The sequence below is a fragment of the Phaethon aethereus genome, assembly GCF_964289735.1.
Source record: "Phaethon aethereus genome assembly, chromosome: 6".
Classification (NCBI taxonomy): domain Eukaryota; kingdom Metazoa; phylum Chordata; class Aves; order Phaethontiformes; family Phaethontidae; genus Phaethon; species Phaethon aethereus.
The window spans coordinates 29,422,292-29,431,692 of NC_138580.1; positions in this window are offsets into that span (position 1 = coordinate 29,422,292).

The following is a 9,401-nucleotide window of genomic DNA, read 5'->3' on the forward strand; positions in this document are numbered from 1 at the left end:
AGAACCAAAAGAGGATTAAACCTTACACAGCAGTTTTCCTCACCCTTCCTACCACTGTACCAAATATGAAATCCCAAATGCTAAGGACCCAGAAGACATTTTGTGGAGACAAGTTTTCATAGAAAATGAATTTTTTTTTGAAAGAACAGCAGATTACTGCACATGAAAGAATTCTTCTACCAATCTGTCCTACCTACATTTGCTCCTTTTCAACTGAAAGGGACTTTTGCCCTGATGAGCAATTACCCAATTTGCACTGTATAATCAGCGTATCTGGGAGAAAAAAACAGAACAGAATTTTACAGACAAAATTGCATGGAATCTGAAAGGATTTTGTTCTCGTTTTCTGTTTAGAACCAAATACAGCATTTTATTCTTCTATAGTTTTGAGTAACCACAGTGGGAATCTTAAGTCCCTGAAGACTACAAGTTTGGGCCCTAAACATTTCCTTGTTTTAGTTCCTTCTATGCTCAGACACAGTAAAACCGGAATGGCAAGTCCCAAATTACATGGCTTTTTAATATGCACTTTCATGCAACCCATTAGCCATTCACACCATTTTATGAATGTGATCTTTTCAGATAATTTTGTGAAAGTTATATGCTTGGAAGAAAATTAATGAAAAAAAGTACCTTGTTCGCTTTCATGTCTTCTCCTTTTTCTACTTGGGAGTTGTATTTTATTTTGTCATGTCATTTGTGCTTTTTCAACAGGGTAAGTTAATGAAGTCTTGGAGTTTTTACTCTACCTTAAGTATGGCAATACGCCAGAGCTATACTGAAGAGGGACACGCATTCATGAACATAAAGTGCATGTGGGACTTGCAGAGCAGAAAAATACTACTTTATACCTGATGGAAAGAGAACAAAGGACAAACAAAAGAACAAAGCATTTTCATACAAATAATAGAAATTGGGTTGTCCAGCAGTGAATAAACAACGTCTATTGAAAGGAAAATTAGTTTTAAAAGCACTTATGATTCTTTGTGGGTTTTTTAACCCTGTAAAACAAAACAAAGGCAGAGGGTGTATAGAAAAAAAGATACAGGGGAAGAACCTTCAGAAATACTTTTCCAGTATTAACCAAAGCACAAATTACAAAGCAATAAACAAAAACAAAGTAGCTTTGATTTACCTGGATTACCGACAATTGCCTGATAGTTCTGATAACTATTTCCCACTGCTGGGACCATCGAATCTTACCAAGCTGCCTATTAGCATATGCAGATGACCTCAGCACTAAACTAACACCTCAGACTAAATTCAGTGTGCACTAATTCAATTAAGTTGTACCAACCATGAATTTGCAAATTAGGTCAAACAAAAGATATTTAGTTTTTCTCAGGGTTAATTTAAGCTGAACAACACAAGAAAGAAATTACTTACATTTTGAGGATTCAGCTGTTTACAGTTACGTTCTTTTTTAAAAAAACTTCTTCACTGTTCCTTTGTCCTCACTGTTTGAATTAACACCTCATCGATTAAAATCCACTCTGGAAAGACAGAGTTTAACTACCTGACGATCAGGAAAAGGGTAATTTCCTCCCTTCCTGTGAAACTAATGACTATTCATGCCTATCCTTTTCGTAAAGCTGTAATGTTTATTTGTGGCTTAGCTGCCCACTATATACCATAGTCAGCAACTATGACAAAATTCTCCAGCAACACATTTAAACCAAACCACCTGATGAAGGGAGGTTTGGCTCATTAGGCAGGTATACAACTTTCTACACTGGTACTAGAAATCTGAAGATTTTCACATATAATGTGTTGAAGGAATTCTGTAATTCTGCAAAAGGCAAAATCCTTCATCTAACTATTACCTTAGTCAGGACAAAACACACAAGCATATAAATTAATTGCATATGTGTATGTATATATATGTATATACATATAAGTTCAAGCAGGATCTTTAAAAGCAGCACTTCATGTAACTCCTGCAAACGAAGTCAGCAGGGTGTTACATTCTATGAAATCATAAATCTGAAGAATAATTTACAAGGAAGGAAAGAAAGAGATCTATTTTTTTATTAGGAAGAATGATACCTGCAATAAATACTATTAGAAAGAGTTTGTCCCATAGATTTTGCTTTTATACTTGCATCTTTTCTCATTTTCCACAAATAAGTAGGAATGATTTTCTACATAACTTTCAGACCACAGCTATTGAAATTTTGTATTCACATGACAATAAAATAAGAGATTATACCTGCCACTCAGATAACACTTGAAATCCATGGAATTTTCAGAGGGTGTCTCAACAACGAACCTTCTGATATGTCATTGAGTGCTGAAGATTATACTCATTGAATAGCTAAAGAGCCAACTTGACAACAGTATTTTTCCATTTTAGCTGAGGTGCTGCCTCCTCCCATAGAAAGGAATGCCAATGTTTGGAAAAATAATTTCAGAGAGAATTACTGAGATTACAGAGATAAAAATAAGGCTATGCAATCTATAGTTGTTTCACTATATATTTCACAATCTTTAGTACTGCTATAGGGATTAACCAACTTGCACTTTTTCACCTCATGTAAATTACCAGGAACTAGAGAGCCACTTAGAGAGGTCTTAGGAGGAAGCCAATATTTACTATCATCCATCTAACTTACAACACATGGACTGAGTCAGACATCTCAAAATCTGCCCAAAGCCTAACCAGCCTAGGTTCAAAGAAACCCGAAGCACTGAGACAGACCTGAGCCACACCTCTTCAGGATTTTTTAGCTGCCTCCATCCACTCAGGATCCAAGTCAGGATCCTCCATCCAAGTCACCAGCATAGCTGCCTACACCTATTCTTTCAAAGAACTGAAATCTTATTTTCCATTTAAAGGATAAACTCTGGAGATTCAGTCATACATCTTTTATGTAATAGGCGTTTCGATTAAAACCCCAAATCCACAGTTCAAATAGGATTATATTACGGTGTTACATACAATGGACATGACTCAGTGACCCACGAGGTATTTAAATTTCACGTTCTGCATTCGTCTATTAACAATTTACAGCTAAGTTGTTGAAGCCTGTCGTGATGAATAACAAGGCACGAAACAAGCAGATCCGCAGGGAGGAGACGATCACAAGTTCCAGTCCCTCACCGTTCTGCAGCTAGCCTACTGCCCTCTGCTCCTGTGCTCGCTGTGACAGAGCTGGTTTTAAACACTAACCAACAGCAAACAGGGAAATTGAAAAGGAGTTCTAATCCCCTGCAAAAGACACAGAGCAAAGCCGAGGGTCGATACAAAATTCGGGACATCTGGCTGAAAATACATGCTAATAGGCAGGGTGCCTATATACGGTGTGATCAAGCAAGGCTGTGGCTTTGCAGCATTACTACTCAAAATCTTAACTAAGAGAAACACCTACGCACATGCAGAATCATGGAGCCTGCTGGCTACTCTTTATAATATTGACCAGCCATTGACATTCCTTAGCATTCCTGGAGATGCAAAGGTTTTAAATTAGACAGTAGTTCCTTGCAATGGAGAATGGTTCGTGAACATCAGTGCAACACTGGTGCAAATCAAATAAAAATCAATCAACTATGGATGTTCTGAGAAGCTGCGGTCAGTGGTTTCAGCACATATTCATTTGTATTTTTAAAGTTGCTTTTTATAGCCAGCTACATTTGTCAGATTGTTTCTCTGCTGGATGTAAACACATTTTGTGAAAGGTGCCTGGTCACCTTGACTCCATGGGGATTTAAGTTATTTATCCATAGAAATGAATGTGAGACAGGGAGAACCAATGCAAGTTTCTGCCTACTGCTCTGCATTTGCCCTGTCCTCTGATCACTCTCAGGGCAAGAGAACACAGTTTTGCTTCTAAACACTATCCAGCCTTCAGCCTCTCTAATGAATTGGGAGATGATAAGTCCCAATAAACCTGCTGCTTGTGATATAGGCAAAGCAAATTATGAGAAGCTCTGAAAAACGCTCTGCTTGTTAAAGGCTCAGTCTATAAAGTGAGTATTAACTCTTCCACTGCCTTCAATGAAAGCAAAAGTAGCACAATCGCTACTAAATTGACAGCAGGCTCAGGGAAGGAAGCATAGGAAATCAGTATAAGTAAAGAGGCAACTAAAGCCCTCAATATTTATTTGTGCATTCTAGTTCCACTTCTTAAGCTGTATCAAGACACACAAAGGTTTATTTTAAATCCTTCTTACTTTGCTTTTTTTTTTTTTTTGAAGACTACATGCCCCAAGTTCAGCACTTAGCATAAACTTGAATATGGAATTTACATGAATGTAAAGACTAGAATTGCAGGATTTTCTGTAAAGGCTATTTAAGTCAAGTAGGCTCACTTTTTTTCAAGATAAGAGAAGGGAGCTTGAGGAGAAGGGAACAGCCAGTTCGCCATTTCAAGATGAGAAACTAGGTAAAGGGGAATTACACTTAATTGTGTGTAGCTGGGTGCAAACCAGAAACTGAACTCCGATTACTTCCATAGTAGAAACATAGACCACCCAACAATGTAGAAGAGACTTCTGGTTTTACTGATGGACCAGAAAAGAAACTAAACTCTGATCCAAGGAACTACTGCAGTTCCATTAACAGTATGTGAAATGCTGAAGAAACACAAATCAAAGACTTTTTGTTCAGAAGTTCTTTTTCTCTCTTTCTCTTTTTTCAAACCTTTCCATGAAAAAGTCTCTATATTTTCAAACTGTGTGTGAGAGAGAGAGGTTTCTTTCAAAGGCTGATGTTTTTGCTTATCAGCATTCCTAGCTTAAAATTAATTTTTGTCCTTGGAAAAGAACAAAACTTCTCTTGTTTAACTTTCTGCTTTTTGCCTGAATAGGATAAAGAAATGTTTCTTTAAATTATTCCCAGGATAAAGCAAGGTAGAGAGTCTGCTTGCTCTCAGATGTTACAAAATATCTTATGTGGTTTACCCTGGGTACATTAAAAAAATTTAACATGCTTTAGAACAGCCAGTGCAGAGGAAAATAACGCTTACTTAACTACCTTGGGAATACATTTTGACCCCACCTTAAACTGACTGCAGAACATCCAGTGACTCAACATAATAGCGTATATATATTTGGAACTCCTGGATTCCTACAAATTACACTACAGACAAGGAAGCGGCAGAGGTATTTTACATTCAGGATCATCTTAGATTCATCTGCATCTATTTAAAACCACAACAGTTCCATTGAAATTGATGGATATAAACATTTAATTCAGAATATTCCAAGGGGTCAAGGCAAGTTCTCAACTTCTAGGAGCTTGAAAATTCTTGAAAACCAGAATTAGTAACCCTCCCAGAAGCTTTGAGAAAACTACCTTTTTGTATCAGAAATACATTATTCCCTGCTTGAGTAATGGGAATTAACACTTACTTTTGCAAAACTCCCTTGGCGTTCCTACTATGATAGAATGTGAGGTAGGCTAGAAGGGAGTAACAGTCATCTACTATACTTATTTTAAATATTCCAAGACATTCACATTAGCATCTGATTAAAAAAAATCACATTCATTTTGTACCTTACCTATAATAATAAAAAGGATGATTTAAAACATGCTAATAAAAACATTTTGCCATGTAGATGAGTATAATTGTGTTCTGAGTATAAGTGTGTATCAGTCATGTTATCTGACTGTGGTTAATACAAGAACCTATTGGTCCTTCTGTTCCTTTGATAGTTGAAAGCTCTCGGGTTGTAGAGCTCCCTTCAGCATGGGGAAATGGAGTCACTTCACAACTTTCCACTGCGATTTCCAGCATGTAGATGTCAGAAATTATCGTGTATTTCCAACTAATTTGGTAATGAACAATTATACTTGAAAATGTCACCAATTCAGTCGATCTATCAATCTGACAATTTTAAAATTGATGTTATTTTTTAAAATAAATGAGACAATAGCAAATAGAATTGAGAAATTCTAAGGGACTGTTATTTTTGAAGCTAAAAAAATTCCATGCACAACATGAAGGTCAAAGAATATCCTGCAATTCATGAGCAGTCACCTACAGGCAACCCCAACCTACTTCCTGACCTAGTCCTTCTCTTTGTGTCACTTTCCTAAGAAAACAGGCAGAGTTATTTCAGACATGAACTGACTGAACAATCATTAACAGAAAACAGAAACAACTGTGAATGCAACAGTAAACTATTCAGCATTTTATGATGAAAGACGTGTTCTCTGAAAGCAGAATGCTCTTTCAGGTTACAAACGGGAAAAGGCTCCAGAGACAAGCTTCCCCTTTGCTGTAACTCAAGTGAATTTTACCAGGCTACACGGAAGGGCTGTCTGGACACCAAGACCACATTTTCTCCACATTGTCTTAGGTGCAGCACGGTTAGTCTTGGTCCGGTAAAGACAAATTTCATGCAGTGTTAGAGCCATGGCATACAAACCTCTCAACTGCTTATTTAATTTCTTTGCATTTTCTTTTAGAACAGAAAGTCCTGGAAACATGTTAATTTAAGCTAATGGAGAGATTCAAAACAACTGCAGCAGTGTTAGGGTATGGATTTGAAATGTAATGTAAGAACATTAGTTCATCATGCAGAAACTTTCTGAAAACATTGCATTTGGATAAATTTTGTTAAAGTGACACATTTAGAGTTGTCTCATCAGCTGTTCCTTCTGGCCGACCTGTCAGTAAACAAACAGCAACAGCAGCTCTAACAGCAATGATACGCTCTGGGATCAGCATGAATATCTCTGAATTTTGCTCAACTCTATTATAATAAAAATGTCTGTATTCTCCAAAGTACATGAATACAGAAATACATTCTTGAGAGCAATTTCAGCGCAAAAAGAGAGACATGTAAAAACCATAAAATGCTGAAAACATAAGCCTGTGAAAAAAGGAACATGGCCTTCAAATAATAGTCACAAAAAAGACTTAGGGAGGTTTTGCTTCTAATAAGATATGCAAAAAAGATCCAAACTGCAAAGTACTTCAAGTAACCTTTTAAAATTGAAAAACCAGAGTACATGACAGTAAAATAGGGGTGTTTTTTTAAAGAAAATTATTGGTCCATGCATTTAAAAATGGCTTCCTATAACCCTCACAGTTTTAAAAGGTATTTTAAACTTCTTCCATGGTCCCTATCCAATCATGAGTTAATTATAACACTACTGCTAAGCTTTTTAGTTGGTTTAAGGATTATGCAATTTAAATTATAATTTAAGTTGCCATTTTTTAATCTTAATAAGATTCTGGCCAGAGAATGAAAAATAGAAAGAACAACCTTTAAATTAAACTATCCCTTAAGTTTGGGTGTTAAGCTAATATCCCATATACTGGGAATGCTTTTATTGTTAACTCAGGCAAAGCCCTTATTTTAAAATTTACAAAACCTTGAGTACAACACAAGAAAAAGACAGCTCAGTTTTAGATAATGAGAAAGTGAGCAGAATGCCCCTAGTAATTAAAAAAAGAAAATGTATAAAAATTTGATTTTCTTTCTGGCTTGCATTTATTTCCAGTGCCATACCAAAGTAAATAAAAGACAATTATTATTTTAAAAAAATACCATTTTATATTGTTCATGTTTATAATAGAGAAAATAAACGCATAATAGCAATCCGTCAGCCCCAGTAAATGGTCTAAGTGAAGCAGACCAAAGAAAACAAGCAGCTCTATTTTGAGAAGAGATTACACTTGCATTCTACACAGGTGAGGAACTCTTTTCTCTTACTTTGAAAACCCTTATTATTAAAAAAAAAATGATATCTTTTTATCAGTTGATTAAAAAAAATGAGCTGATATTAAAGGAAAAATTTGAAATACCATAGAAGAACAGATCATTGCTGCATTTAGTCTGGTATCTGATGTTGGACAGTGACCAGTATCAGACTGTTCAGAGAAAAACAACATTCTTTTAAGGGTGTTCTACTTCTTAGTAATTAAAGGCTTTAATGTAATGCCAGGCATTATGAAACATCCATTCTGCTATAAAGTTTAAAAGATACTCCTTTTCCAAGCTTACTCAAAATTTGAAGTGCTCTAAAATCTACAGATGTACTTGGACTGTATTGAAAGTTGCAGTGCTTGTTAGATTCCAGGCTGTATCTAGCAGTCTGTCTTTGTGGACAGTTGGCAAAATTACTCTCTGCATGGCTCAAAACCCAGCCCTCAACTGCTGTCAGTCAGTCAGTCAACACTTAGCTCAGATCCTCTGAAGAATTTTACCAAAACAACAATTTAAGGATAAATTAGGCTTTTAAAATTAGAACGTACAAAGCACATGTAACAAACTAAAAATCTAGGGAAGAGTTTCCTGCCAGCTAGTTTTACCAGCCTTGATTTTCTCTCATTACAATCTGAACCCAACTGTTGGAAGAAATTTTAGATTCTTTTTAGGAAAATAGCTATTGTTCACCTTCGTCAATTTTTCTTAATGTTTTTCGTAGGTGTAACCTTGACATATATTTTGCTAATGGCAGTGGAGAAACATAGCAAATCAAAGCAAAAGTAGAAAGCAAAGCAGTGAAAGCTGTATAGGACAGTTCATGGAAAATGAATAGATGAGTATAGATATCAGCAATGAAAAAAAAAAAAAAGTCAGATACTTAGTCCAGGAGAAAGATAATTTTTTAAAAGGGGAAAGGAGGTTTGTCAGCTCTGCTCAGTGTTCATGCACATACATGCAAGGGTAGGTTCCTAGAGGGGAAGAGAAGACTGAGGGAAAGGGGTATGTCTAAATACCTTACCTGAGCTTGAATCAAGGTGCAACCTCAAGTTCATAAATACAGAAAGAGTTGAAAGTCAATAAATGCTTAGCAACACAAGCCTAAATTCTGCTGTCTTTGAATGATAATCCAAAAGATAGAATATTACATTCTATCCTTGCAAAAATATTCAGGAACATTCCAAGGACAAGCTATATGGCATAAGACAGACTCTATAGCCTTCTCGTTGCTAAGGATGACTTCTGTTTTACATGAACCATTCTGGAAAAGAAATGTCAGTACCTCAGCTATGTAATCAAGCTTACTTTGTTTCAACAAGTTATGAAGGGTTAGCTGAGCTGCAGTAACTCACTAAGTCTGCCATACACCATCAAAAAGGTAAACTATTTTAGCCTAAAATAACAAAGCATGTTGCCACAGATGGGCTCAACACATTTAAACAATGCAGCTCTGCTGACATGCAGTAATTTGGGCATGTGCCTCAACTTTTATGCATGTAAATTTTCTCTGCAGAAATACTGCATCTGCAAAATTTTATGACTGGTTCTTACAAGTCTTCACTTCTACCTGTAAGCTTCCATCTAAAACTAGGTTTTCACTTGTCTGTCACTGAATGAAAAAATCCTTTCCATGTTACCAAAGTGATTGATTCTCCCACACACACTTGTATTGAAATCTTGTATCTGCCAAGATGCCTCAAGTAAGCCATTGCTTTATTCAGTTATCTCCAACAAAATAAATATAG